The sequence below is a fragment of the Podarcis filfolensis genome (assembly GCF_964270895.1).
Source record: "Podarcis filfolensis genome assembly, chromosome: 4".
Lineage (NCBI taxonomy): Eukaryota > Metazoa > Chordata > Lepidosauria > Squamata > Lacertidae > Podarcis > Podarcis filfolensis.
The window spans coordinates 38067682-38082066 of record NC_139607.1 but is presented as its reverse complement, the minus strand read 5'-3'; the positions used below and the strand labels follow the sequence as shown (position 1 = coordinate 38082066).

The 14385-nt window shown below is 44.9% G+C and overlaps 1 protein-coding gene across 3 annotated transcripts in view; it reads left to right on the top strand.

The window, feature by feature from the left end:
* The window catches only part of ARHGAP6 (Rho GTPase activating protein 6), a 187863-nt gene that overhangs the window by 13670 nt on the left and 159808 nt on the right, over nt 1-14385 (top strand). The gene's annotated exons all lie outside the window — the stretch shown is intronic.

The window sequence follows — 14385 nt, the reverse complement described above, 5'->3', positions numbered from 1 at the left end:
GGGTGGGAAAGAGGAAGTTTTATGTATGGCAGGAAGTAGTACAGAGTATATGCTACTAAGATAGCCTTCATAAACCTGGTGCCCTCCAGCAAGTGTTGGCTGCAGCTGATTGGAGTTGTAGTCCAAAACATCTGGAAGGCACCGGATTGGTGAAGGCTATGCTAAGATATCAGTACTGATTTAATTCTACTCCCATTGGTGAGAAATGGTGTTGGAACTCTGTGAAGTTAAGCCAAGAAAAAGCTATTTGGACCATAGAAAATACACATTTCTTGTCCGAGGCATCTTATTGTTTCCCTTTATGGAAACTTAGCTGTCAGCTGGTAATTAATACAGTACATGTGATTTGTTTTGAACACTGATGAAAATCAGCAGCTCTGTGTAGTCTCCACCTCTCCCTTAATTGGCATTAATTAATAGAACATTTTTAGTTCAGTATTACATTTGGGCTATACTTGTGTTCAATAATTGAATTCTGCATGTAGACTTTCAAAGCCTGGCAGTGCTCCAAGCACTGAAAAGTCCTGTTTTGTAAATTTAAACTCCAGCTATTTTTAGCTTTTATTTTTAGTTAAAACATCGCATCACTACTGGCATGAAGTCAGAATGATCTTGAAACTTATGGCTAGGATCTGTTCATTCTCAGCACTGGGGCCCCATTTGTGCAAGCAGAGGTGTAACAGATATATTAAATGTAGCTACATAAAAGTGAATGCAGAGGAGGAAATACGATTTGTCTCTTTTCAACTAAAAATAGTTTGGTGTGAGGTTAAAAAACCCTGGTAAGATTAAATAGAATTTATGGGGTTAACGACCTTAAATGCTGGAATTGTCAGGCTGACTGATCATCTTCTTCATGTATGGTGGGAATGCTCATCAGCTGTACTTTATTGGAGAACAATTTCACAATGTCTCTCAAATACTACAGACTGCATTATAAGACCTAGTGTTATATATAGTGTTTTGTTTAATGTGGTTGGAAATGAGGTGGAGAGGCCTCTAAGATTGTTAGCTTCTATCTCATTAATAGCTGCAAAGTTCATGTGGGTAATGAAATGGAATGATCAAAATTCCTGGACCCTCTCTGGAAAATGGCTTTGACTAGGTGGCTAAACCAGGTAAAGGTAGCTGATGGGTCTCGAACCCTTGTTGCGTTAGGGACTTCCCTGGTGCGTTAAGTGGACGATACCAATAGTGGGTCCAGTGGTCAAAAAGTTGGTTTCTGAACGTTCTGTAGAGGGAAATGAGGGGCAGATGGGGCTCGCCCATCTGGGAAGGTAGCCTACCTAGGAAAAGAAAAACAATGATCCTCAACCTCTGCTGCCTTGTGGGATATCTTTGGGAGAAGAAAAGGCTAAGGAGTAAACCCTACACAAATCTGGAGATGGTTGGGTGACCTATTGTATGCCTCCTCCTGGCAACTCCTGCAGCCTGGCTGGTTCCAAATGTATTGTTCTGCTTTCCTTTGGACAAGCAATACACATTGCTTAGGTTTGTGTGCCTGGGAGATCACTTTGGTGCTGCTAACACAGCAAGAGCAACACAAGCAGGGCTGTAGTTACGGGGTGGTGAGGTGGGCCCTTGCCAGGGGCGCAGGTGGAGGGGGCGGGTGCAAAATTGGCTTTAAAAAATTGTCCATAAATATGTCTATAAAAATATTGATTATTGCCTCATAAGAAAAGGTTTTAAATGGAGGGTGAATTGAATGGGGGGTGGGTTTGGAGGAGAGGTGGAAAGAAGAGCTAATCTGTCAGTGGCTAGGGGGTGCAATCTGGACAGTTCTGCCAGGGGTGCAAGATCACCTAGCTACGGCACTGAACACAAGAGGCAGCCATTACAAGTTACCGGTCTCTGCAGCCACAACAGGCACTGTGATTCTCCAGGAGTTTGAAGTCACTCGAGAAGCACACTCCATTGTCTTTTGAGACAAACGGATGCCAAATGATGTGCCTGGAATCTATGAATGTCATGTATCCCAGTCTGTATTTGTTTTGGATTTTATATGAAATTGTTTTATATATGTTTGTTGCTAAATCACTTTGAGATGTTTTATTTGAAGCTATTCATAACTAGAATATAATCAATCAATACATACATAATAGTTGTAGGCTACCTTGAAAACACGGTGAGTGTAGGCAGACGAAGGTGATTGACTATATGGGACTGGCCGAGATGACTGGCACAATCCGTGACCAAGGGAAAGAGACGGTGGAAGAAGATTGGAAGAAATTTAAAGTTTATCTTAAGAACTGTTGTAAAATTAATGAGTGCTAAAATGTCATGGGTAACGTAAAACAGAATTGCAGCGATAAATGATTGGGTAAGAGAAAAAGGATCAAAGAAATTGAATCATAAGTAATTGAATTTAGGGGTTGCTGAAAAAGTTTAAAACAGGGATGCAGAAAAGGGAGTGTGATGGGATGGTGAGCTGCTTGTGCGTAAAAACCTGATCCCTCAGAGCTTGGCTAAGTTCCCAAACCTCTGTCTGTGATGGAGCTCCTTAAGCATGGCTCCATCAATCGCTCGTTGAATCGGACAGTGGGCGTTTACGGAACTTCTTCCAGCATAAAAGCTCCTTGACGGAAACGCGTCTTCTGGACTCTCGGCGTGACAGTTTCCGCCGAGGAGTGGGTGTGCCTACGGGAGGTCCTGAAACCTCTCCACTGTTCCCGCTTGAAGTATCTCTGAGCTCTCCCTCCGACTCACTTTCCCTTGTAACTCCACTTCTCCCCCTGCTGGTCCCCTCCTCCGCTGAGTGGTCTCTCTCACCCTCCATGAGCCCTTTCACCTCCTTCGTCTCAGATGACAGTTCCCTGACATCCACCTCCCCTCTAGGGCCCCCTTCACCCCCTTCCCTCCCCTCCTCTGCGGGAGGCGAGGGAGCAAAACCCCTGAAGGAACCTCCCTCATCTTCCGAAGTTTCGAACACTTCCCTCCACCTTTTGCTGTTCCCGGTTTCCAAGTACTCCTCCTCCTCGGAGTCTGTACCCTCTTCCAACTCCGATTCCCTGAATCCCTCCAGTTCCTCCTCATCGTCGGTGGTGCCAAAGTACTCCCTCCGGAACCTCGCTACTGGTTGAGGTTTCCTGGGGAACCTTTGGTGGAACGTTTCGATCAAGACCTCGTCATGGACCTCCTCTGCCTTCACCCAGGTGTTTTCCGACTCCGGTTCCCCTTCCCACGCGACCAAATACTCCACCTGATTACCCTTCCACCTGGAGTCGATGATTTCTGCCACATAGTTGCGGCTTTCCCTTTCTTCTATGGCTGGCCCCCGTGTGGATACCCCTTCACCTTCCCCCCTGTATGGTGACAGTAATGACCTGTGGAATACTGGGTGCAGTTTCATGTGGTTCGGTAACCGGAGTCTGAAAGCCACTGGGTTGACCTGTTGGATGACCTCAAATGGTCCCAATCTTTTGGGTCTCAATTTCTTGCAACTACCCTTGAACGGCAACCCTTGGGTTGATAGCCAGACCCGACTCCCCACCCTAATTGTTTCACCTTCCCTTCTGCTCTTGTCTGCCTGCCTCTTATATTCTTCTTTGGCCCTTTCTAAGTTGTGTTGGAGTTGACGATGGATCGCTTCCATTTCTTCTACAAAAAGTTCAGCGGCCGGAACACTCCATCTCTCTCCTCCTTCCCCTGGAAACGCCCTGGGGTGGCACCCATAATTAGCCAAAAAGGGGCTCATCCCGGTGGACACATTCTCTGCATTATTGTAAGCAAATTCCGCTAGTGCCAACTTTTCGACCCAATCGTTTTCTCTGTCATTGACATAACACCTCAGGTATTGTTGAAGGATACCGTTTGCCCTCTCCGCCTGCCCATTGGTCTCAGGGTGCCTGGCAGTCGAAAAGTTGACCTCTACGTGCAACAAGCTCATAAGCTTCCTCCAGAATCTGGACGTGAACTGTTTCCCTCTGTCGGAAACCAGCCTCAAGGGGGCGCCATGCAGCCTAAAAATATGTTCTACAAACAATTTTGCTGTCTCTTCCGCCGTGACTGCATGTGAGCAAGCTACAAAGTGACCCATCTTAGTTAACTGGTCTACTACGACTAGTATGGCGGTTTTCCCCTGGGATTTGGGCAGATCAGTCATAAAATCTATCGACACCGCCTCCCATGGTCGTTCTGGTGTGGGTAACGGTTCTAAATACCCCGCTGGCGCCCGCCTTTCTCCTTTGGCTCTCTGGCATTGGTCACACCTTCTCACATACTCCCGTACATCCTCCCTCACCTTGGGCCACCAAAACTCCCTGGTCACCAACCACATGGTCTTGTGTTGCCCAAAATGCCCCGCTGTGGGATTGTCGTGCAGCTGTTTGAGTACTCTCCCCCTCAATTCCCCTTCAGGTATATATAGCGCCCCTTTGTAATACAATGCCCCGTTTCTTTCTTCAAAACCTCCGGGGTCTTCTCCCTCTCCCCTTAAACCTCTGAGCTTATCCTGGGCGTACTCATCATTTACCGTTCCCTCTACCAGTTCTCTTTGCCCCACCCAGGCCGCACCACACACCCAGTGGTCCTCTGGGATAATATGTCTCTCTTCTGGCGCTCCCTCCCCCTCCAAATATTCAGGTTTGCGAGAGAGAGCGTCCGCTCTGATGTTTTCTGGACCTGGCACATAGCAGATTTCAAAATGGAATTTGGAGAACTCCTGGGCCCATCTCACTTGTCGTTGGTTGAGCACTCGTGCCGTTCTCCAATACTCCAAATTCTTGTGGTCCGTACATACTTGTACCTTATGCTGTGCACCAATTAGTAAGTGTCTCCATCTCCGGAACGCTTCGTGAATGGCGAGTAGTTCTCGGTCATATACCGTGTAGTTCCTCTCGGATTTGTTCAGCTTACGCGAAAAGAAGGCACACGGTCTCCATTCCGACTTATTGCTCCCTGGCTGAAGCAGCACCGCCCCCACCGCGCGGTCTGAGGCATCAGTTTCCACTCTCATGGGTTTTTGTAAATCCACATGCAGGAGCTGTTCTTCCGAAGCGAATGCCTTTTTCAATTCCTCAAAAGCGTGCTCCGCCTCCGCCGTCCAAACAAATTTCTTCTTGCTGCTCAGACAGTCCGTGATGGGAGCCGTTAAGTGGGCAAAGTTCTTGATGAATTTACGGTAAAAGTTCCCAAACCCTAAGAACCTTTGCACATCTTTTTTCGTTTTCGGTGTCTTCCATTCCAGCACCGCCTGTACCTTGCCTGGATCCATGGCTAATCCCTTGTCTGATAGGCGGTACCCCAGGAATTCCACCTCCTTGGCGTGGAACTGACACTTCTCCAATTTCACCCACAACTGGTTTGCTTGCAGCTGGCTCAGCACTTCCCTGACATCCTTTACATGCTGCTCCTCATTCTCTGAATATATCAGCACGTCATCGAGAAAGGCCACGCAATTCTTGTAGAGCAAAGGTCCCAGTACATGGTTCATGAGCGATTGAAAACAGGCGGAGCCTGCTTGTAATCCAAAGGGCATAACGAGATATTCGAAAGCCCCTAGGGGGGTGAACATCGTTGTCTTCCATTCATCCCCCTTCTTTATTCGTATCAGGTTGTACGCTCCTCTCAGGTCCAGTTTCGTGAATATCTTTCCCTTCCTCACCCTGGTCAAAATGTCATCAATTCTGGGCATGGGGAAAGTCACTGGTTCTGACACGGCATTTAGCCGCCGGTAGTCCACGATCAATCTCGGTTTATCCGTGTTTTTTTTGTCCACAAAAAACACTGGGCTGCCCCCCACCGCTCTGGACTCTCTGATGAAACCTCTCTTCAGGTTTTTGTCAATAAACTCCCTCAACTCCTGCATTTCCCTGTCTGACATGGCGTACAGCTTGCCCACGGGGAGCTGGGCCCCAGGGACCAGGTTAATTTGGCAGTCAAAGTCTCTATGCGGTGGTAGTTTATCTGCTTCCCTTTCGCTGAAGACCTTGCTCAGGTCAGCGTATTGTTTGGGCACCTTCCCTTTGTCCGCCACTTCCATCCCTGCTAGGGAGGCTTTTGCCCCTTCTGGCACCTTTCCCTCTTTGCAGTGTTCCAGGCAATGTGCTGACCCAAAGGAGACCACTCTCTGATGCCAGCCCACTAGCGGGTCATGCAACGCTAGCCAGCTCATTCCCAAAATGACTGGCGCCCCTCCCAGGGTGGCTACATTGAATGCTATCCTTTCAGTGTGCCTTGCCACCCTCATAACCATTGGGACGGTCTGTAGGCTAACTTCTCCCCCCAACAGCTCCCTCCCATCGATCGTGGTGACCTGCAGGGGGTTGCTTAAAGGGAGTGTCTGTATCTGGTGTTCAGCTGCAAACTCCTTGCTCATAAAATTACAGGAGCTGCCTGAGTCCAACAGCGCCTTGGTCTTTAGTGGGTATCCGTTTGCCAGCTCTAGCAGCACCTCTATTACTAGAGCTGGTCTTGGGGGTTCCGGAGTGGGCACTTTTACTGCTCCTTGGCCTGTCTGCAGTGCCCTGACAGCGGCAGACAGGCGCTGGCTTTTACTGGCTCCTGGACTTCCTCCTCCTTCCCCCCAACAGCTCCCGCCATCCCTTGCCATTCCTTCCTTTGTGGGCAGACTCTGGCAAAGTGACCTGGCTGCTGGCAGAGGTAACATTTCTTGGCGCTCTTTCCCTCCTTCTTCCTCCCTTCACTGGGATTTGAAACTGCGCGCGCGCGCGCTGTCCCAACTTCCATCGGCTCTCCGGGCGGGAAACTGGGTTCTGGAATCTCTGGAATGCGGAAATCCCTCCAACGCTCTCCTTTCCCCTCCCGCTTCTCCAAGGCTCTTGCCTCCTGGCGCGCTCCAATGGTCAACGCTGATTTGGTCAGCTGGTCCATAGACTCCGCCCTGGGCGCCCGGGAAAGTTCGTCTTTCACCGCCGAAGAAAGCCCCTCTTCAAAGAGCATTTGAATGGGTTCCGCCGATAGGTCCCACCCCAATTTATGTATCAACATTGTAAACTCAGTCCAGTACTCACGAACCGATCGGCTCCCCTGCTTGCAAGCCATCAATTGTCTGCGCACCAGTCCCTGTTCAATCTCGCTGGAAAACATCAAATCCATGGCGCGAAAAAACTCCCTCGCGTCCTTCAGCATGTCACTATTCCCTGCCATCAGGGGCCGGACCCAGTCTCTCGCCCCTCCTTCGAGATGGCCAATCACAAACGCCACCCGCGATGCCTCATCGGGAAAGTCGTTAAACTGCAGTTCAAGAGCATACTGCATCTCTGTCCTAAAGGCTTGGTAGTTCCTGGGGTCCCCCCCAAACTTCTGCACCATTCCTGGCATCTTTCTTGCTAGTGTAGCGCCTTTTGCCTTTTCTGCATCCTGCGCCCTCCTTTCTTCTAGCCTCGCCGTTTGCATTGCTAGCTGGAGTTCCAAAACTCTGCACCTTTCTTCCAGAGTTGGACCTTCTCCAGCTCCTGCTGCTCCTCCGGCTCCAGCTGGGTTGCTCATGATGCCTCTCTGCACAAGCTGCTTTCAGGGACTGTCCGATTGCTGTGATGGGATGGTGAGCTGCTTGTGCGTAAAAACCTGATCCCTCAGAGCTTGGCTAAGTTCCCAAACCTCTGTCTGTGATGGAGCTCCTTAAGCATGGCTCCATCAATCGCTCGTTGAATCGGACAGTGGGCGTTTACGGAACTTCTTCCAGCATAAAAGCTCCTTGACGGAAACGCGTCTTCTGGACTCTCGGCGTGACAGTTTCCGCCGAGGAGTGGGTGTGCCTACGGGAGGTCCTGAAACCTCTCCACTGTTCCCGCTTGAAGTATCTCTGAGCTCTCCCTCCGACTCACTTTCCCTTGTAACTCCACTTCTCCCCCTGCTGGTCCCCTCCTCCGCTGAGTGGTCTCTCTCACCCTCCATGAGCCCTTTCACCTCCTTCGTCTCAGATGACAGTTCCCTGACAGGGAGGTATGGGGAAGTCGTTGAAATAAGGTTTAAGAAAAAAAGGTTATGAAATTATACGTGTTTATATGTTTGTTTGTTAATGTGTTATGTTGTGAATTGTTAGTTTTTGTGTGTTAATATATGTTGTAAAACCAATAAAAATTTATTATAAAAAAAAAAGAAAACACGGTGAGTGTAACAGAAATGAAGGGTAGGAGAAGAGAAATGGCCTCATAGATAATGGTATGGTGGCTTTCGATTCTCCTTATTCCACATTTTTTGCAATACATTTAAATGCTTGGGCTCGAGGCCCTGCTATCCACTAGAGGATGTGCAGGAACAGAGTCCAATATTGCACTGAGAATATTTGAGTTATATCAGGGAACAAAAACATCGTAAATCATCAGTCATTATAGATATATTTTAAACCTCAGGGAATTCAGAGCTGAAAGTTGCCATGATTCCTAAATATCTTTCCTTAACTGAGCCAGGGAATACTTGGTTCAGAGTCATGAAACATTTTTTAGCTAGTAGAGTGAGGTGCATGTTGCATGGTATCATTCTCAACAAAACGTTCCTTGCTGCAGTGGTAATTTTATCTTGGCAATAGTTCAGTAAGTTGGATCACGTATTGGGGTTGCCTACTTTTCTCCTAGGTGTAGTTGAGTAAGCAGTCTAATTAACATGTGAAGTGGCAGTATACTTTCATCTGCAGAAGGTGTCATGGGTGAAATCTGTGAAGTGTATGCAACAAAGTAATTTGCTACCTGAGTAAGCTGCAAAGGTCTGAAGGTATGCATAATGGAATTTAACAGAACAGGCCTTTGCTTCATCTCATAAATATTGACTCTTTAATAATAAGATATATGGGAAATTGGACAGTCACTTCTTTCTTTAAGTTTCATTCTCAGTAGCTTGGATCAGTTTTTCTAACTAACTTTGATCCAGAGAAGCTGTTTTTGGAATTTTAGTGTGTTTTGTTTATATACACAGGGAACCACCTTGCCAATGATCTCACCATACCACATATCCAGATACTGTACAGTTTTGAAGCCTTGCTAATCTGTGATAGTTAGTAGTAGTTGTTGTATGACTTTGAGACATTTGCTCGTTTATGGATGAGATGTACAGAGAAAGTGAATTGCTATTAGTTTCTTGCATATTGGCTTGTGTGTGTGTGTGTGTGTGTGTGTGTGTGTGTGTGTGTTGTAGTCAATACTTTGTAAAGCCGTACAAATATTTCTGATGCAACTACCAATATCAATAGACTTTATTCCCAGAGTTGTTTCTGGCCCTGTTGGACATGCTAATGTTTCATGTCAGTCTGCAGCTGGAACTTCTTATCCATTTGGATGCCATTTTCCTTTGGCTCACCTTAAGTTCTGTGAAATTTCCATGCTTCAATTGATATGTCAGAAAAGTACATGTGAAATAATGTGTTATGATGTGAGTGGCTGCATGAAAACAATGGAGATCTAGTATAATGGGGTGGGGGTGGGGAGATGGATTTTTTTATTTATTGCTTACGCCTTTCTGTTCCCTCCTGAAGGCCAAGGGGACTAACAGCAAGCAAAGAAAAAGAACAAATTTGACATATCAGAATAATGATAAATCATAGAATCTTAAGAGTCATGGAATTTAGCACGAGACAAAAGCCAAGCATCTTTTCCTCCCTAATTAACTTTTATTGATAAAATAATAACAAAAGTCAGCTTTACAGAAGCATGGAATGGAATAAAACAAAAACAAAAATATAGCAAGAACAGTATGTATGTAACTGGTAGCGTGTGTAACCCAAGGTACCACTGTATTTCAAAGGGATATTAACTGAGGTAGAAAACTCATTGGTGTAGAAAGATATCACAAGTACAGTGGTAGCTCATGTTATGTACGCTTCAGGTTACATACGCTTCAGGTTACAGACTCCGCTAACCCAGAAATAGTGCTTCAGGTTAAGAACTTTGCTTCAGGATGAGAACAGAAATCGTGCTCCGGCAGCGTGGCGGCAGCAGGAGGCCCCATTAGCTAAAGTGGTGCTTCAGGTTAAGAACCGTTTCAGTTAAGAACGGACCTCCAGAACGAATTAAGTACTTAACCCAAGGTACCACTGTACATAAGCAAAGATACAGTGTTTCACCTTGCACCAGTGTTTCCCAATGTGGACCCCTTTTTTTCCAAAAGCCAAGCCATGGACCCCCTACATTTGAAATTTTTTAATATCTCCTTGGTAGTTTTCGCTATGTTAATGGTGCTGCAGACCCCCTGGGTTCTGCAGACCATGTTAATACCCTGGGGTATGCAAACTACCAGTTGGGAACCACTGCTGTGGATAAACGAGTCCTCTGTAGAGCAATACCTGAGGGACCAGAGGGCTAACATGCAAACAGAAAAATACATAATATGAGAATGGATACTACACAGTGTCACAGTGGTCTTATCATCTCCACTCAAAAATAAGTCCCACTAAGTTAAATGGGGTTTTACTCTGTAAATCCTATAGGATTGCAGCCAAAATCTTTTATATTCAGAAAAACAATTGGTAACAATTCCAGTTGATGATACAGTCTAATAAGCACATAAAAGCATTACAAAACAAACAGTACTCTTTCAAAGCTACTAATATTAATAAGCATAAAAACACCACAATAATCCCTGTATTATTAAAAAAACGCAATGAAAGGAACATTAGCAAATAAACCAATGAACAGAAGAGGCAACTTGAGTATGAATATTTATATTTATGCTTTATGTATGAATTTTAACAAGGCAAAAATAAGGAATGTGTCAAGAGCTAAGCTGCAATAAATATTATTGACAAACGCTAGCTATAATTTCTTGAAGGGGGTTTAAAATGCATAAGTGACTGCCGGTTCTGCATTCTATCCAAAGTCAGCCTGGTTATTCCCACTGCCACAAATTTTCTTTTCAAATTGCCTCCTAGCCTCTAACCCAAGCATTTATTGTTTTGTATTTCATACTCATCTCCCTTCAGTTGTGAAAGAGGTGCTGCCTTGAACTGACCACAGTTCCTGAAATGGCAACCACTAAAGGGGAGATTTCCAAGGGAAAGCTACTTTGGAGTTGTCTCCACTGGTATGGACACACCATCTGTGATGAAGCTCAGGAGATACTCCTCTTTCCCTGGAAATAGGTGTAGAAACTGGAATCTACACATCAAGATGCTGACAGACCTTGTGGATTGGTGTTTCTGTGCCCAGTTCAGAAAATGTTCCTCCCACCTTGGTTTCTGGCTTGCCTCTGACATGGCAAAAACAGTGTTTAGATGCAACATAGCATGCTCATTTTGACATATTATGATGTCTGTTGTTGCTTCCATTGTTAATATTTTTGCTATACCAAGCTTATTGCTTTTTGGTTAGGTTTCTTGAGCAATCCATACATGTTCCAGCCACTGGCGGACGAAGGTGGGGGCAGGGGGAGCTGTCCGCCCCGGGTACCATGGGGGGGTTTGACATTGCGGCCGCCCCTGCCCCTCAAGATGCTCAGCACTCGCCATGCACGCCCCGGGGTGCGCACCACGGCCCCTGGGATGCGCGCCAGCCCTGCCCCATTCATGTATGCCGCTCCGATGCCGGAACAGGTAGCTTCACCACTGGTTCCAGCTTTTAAAATCCTCTATGTAGCATGGGATTTTGTTTTTTTCATATAATTATTTCTCTCCCCTCCCCCCTCCAGAGTTTTGGGAAAAAAGGATGTTAGCCTTATGTGCATTTTGGAAGAATTTAACAATGCCTGCAGTGTACTTTTCAGCAGTCTGAAATGATGTGCATGAAAATGCGAGCAAGCTAAAAACTTCTCAGCTGATTGCTCATCAACAGATCCCCTATGATTTGGCAGCTATATTAGAGGAAGCAAGCTTAGTAATGTTGTGCTTGATGTTCCTGCTGAGATACAAAGATAAAACTGTTCATAATTACATAGGCTTGAACCCAGGAAATTCAGATCTAGTAGATATTTTAAAGTGAGTCACTATCCATTAAGGATATGCTGGAATTGCATTTAGATCCCTGGAGAAGCAGCTGCATCATACTACAGTAGAAGTTAAGTTCTTCTATGGCTGGTTGGCAAGTACACAGGAAAAATAATATCTGAAGTTATTAGCATATCAAGGGAAGCATCCATTGATGCCAATAGAGTCTTCCCTTGAAATGCAAATAGCCACTTTGGAATGGCAATTTTTTTTCCTCTGGACCATGGTAAGGGGTAGGAAAAGAGGGTTAAAAAGAGGGTTAAACACCCACTCTCTATCACTTACAGTTGTTAGACTTATCAGACTGTCCCATTGCTGCCATTTACTTAAGAAAAATGTGTAAACATCCCATTTACCATTCTCAGAGATGCTCAACTTGTGCAGATTTATTTAACAATTGACAACATTTGACTAGTTGTTTGATTCACATTCCAACCCTAGATGATTGGGGGTGAAGGTTCTTCTTTCAGCAGTAACATTGATCTTAAATGAAAATGACTCTTAAGATACGTGTTAATGTGCAATTGGGATTTCTTCTTTTGTAACCCTGAGGTCAGAGTGGGCTGACAGATGTCTCTAAGCCTCACCCCTTGTAAAGCTGAAGCTGTGTATCATTTTATACTTGTATTAATTAAAAATCCTGGTTATGAAATTGTCCTCAGGTTTCAAAGTTAATTAGTTGAAGTGGGGGAATTGACTGCTAAGTTTTGTTCAATTCTGTTCGGATAACAGCCTGTGGGGTGCATTGGTAGTGCATTTGACAGGTCAACCTAAGGTCAGGTGCCATTGCATTCATTAACACGCTTAGCAATAGCTAACAGTTACTGCGTGACTAGAATCTATATCAACTGCCTGCTATGAAATGAGTCCTTTCCATAAAGTGTGTGTTACACATATGCAAACTTCCCCCTGCATCTTCTATTAACTTATTACAAATTACTTGCATATTGAAAACAGAGCATTTTCCTGCTTGATATAGTCATCTTTCTCCCTGCTCTCCTTTTATTCTATAATAACTGTTAATAATAACTGTTATAATAACTGTTAACCTTGCAGTTACACTCATTCGTGATAAAGGCTTTGGGAGTAAATCCTGAGGAAAGATATGCAAGACATCTTCAGGAGAGAGAGAAAAGGCAGAGGAGTAAACCTTACACAAATCTGGAGTGGAGTCCCTAAGGCAGTTGGATGGCATCTTGTATGCCTCCTTCTGGCAACTGCTGCACCAAAGCTGGTGCCCATTATATTGTTCTGCTTTCCTTGGGACCTTTCAATGAGGCCAAGAGAGAGGTTTTGTGGTCTGGGCATCCCTGGACTCTGATACACACTGCCTAGGTTTGTGCCCCGGGGAGGTCACTTTGGTGCAACTATTTAACTCACCCCTGATTCTTCAAACCATGGTTTGCTAGTTCATCTGAATTCAGTCTTTGTCTCCAATTTCCTATTAATTTGGAAGCTGATGTGATAAAGAGAATAGCCTGTTAAAAAGTAAAATAATAATAATAATAAAAGTAAAAAAGAACAAAAAGTAAAAAGGAACAAATGTGATTTTCTTCTATTGTTCTAAATTCAATTCAAAGATTACTTATTTGTACAATTTATATTTAAACAAAACTCTAAGATGTTTACAACTTAGGTAACATAGAGGTCTCTTAGATGTGTCCATACAAGGACAAAGCAAGGCTTAGCAGGACAAAACCTTAATCAAGTTCCATTATCCAGCTTAATTAGAAATGTTTGCAATAATTACAGAGAATTTACAGTATATATCTTAAAATCCAGATTATTTGTAACCTGGATAACTACTACCAGGTTGGAGTTTTAGTAACACTTCATTTTATGGTAATGGCCATCATCGAAGCAGTTGAAAAGTACAGCGTTGTTCCATCTTTGATATTCTCCCCAGTTCTTAGTCATCATTCCTCTGTGCAGAGGCTCTACAGACACAACACCATTCTTGTCTTCTGCCAACATTTATAGTCCTGATCACCACAGCATTGCCATCGGTGAAACTGCTGTTGTAAAGTAGTAACTTGCATTGCACATGTGGAACTACTTATCCTATCTGGGAAGAATGTATGAGGTGTGCAAGTTTTCTTAACTGCCTTTCAGTAAGTGGACAGATAAATAGTTTTATTTAAAATATGAAGCTGTGACTTCAAAAAGATATGTATTTCAGAGATGGCTTTTGATATCCTGTAGCTTGTCAAGGGAGCACGTGACCATACAGTCTGCTAGTGGAGAGCTGCATGTTTCAAGTCTAGCCTCCAGGGAGGAGGAAGAGGAAGACAGTTTAGATTTACAACAGGTGTTTGAGGGAGGTCACAGCTCAGAGGCAGATGAAGGGAAAAGTTGGGAAATCATGTGATAGCCAGAACAACACCTAGCTGACACGCTGTCATTAAAAAGCATTCCAGACCCTCCATCTCCTAGAACCCAGAGAGCTTTAAAAGTAGGAGAGCAAAGAGCTCAAATACAGAGGGCACTTAGCAGTACCTGTAGAGGAGGTGATG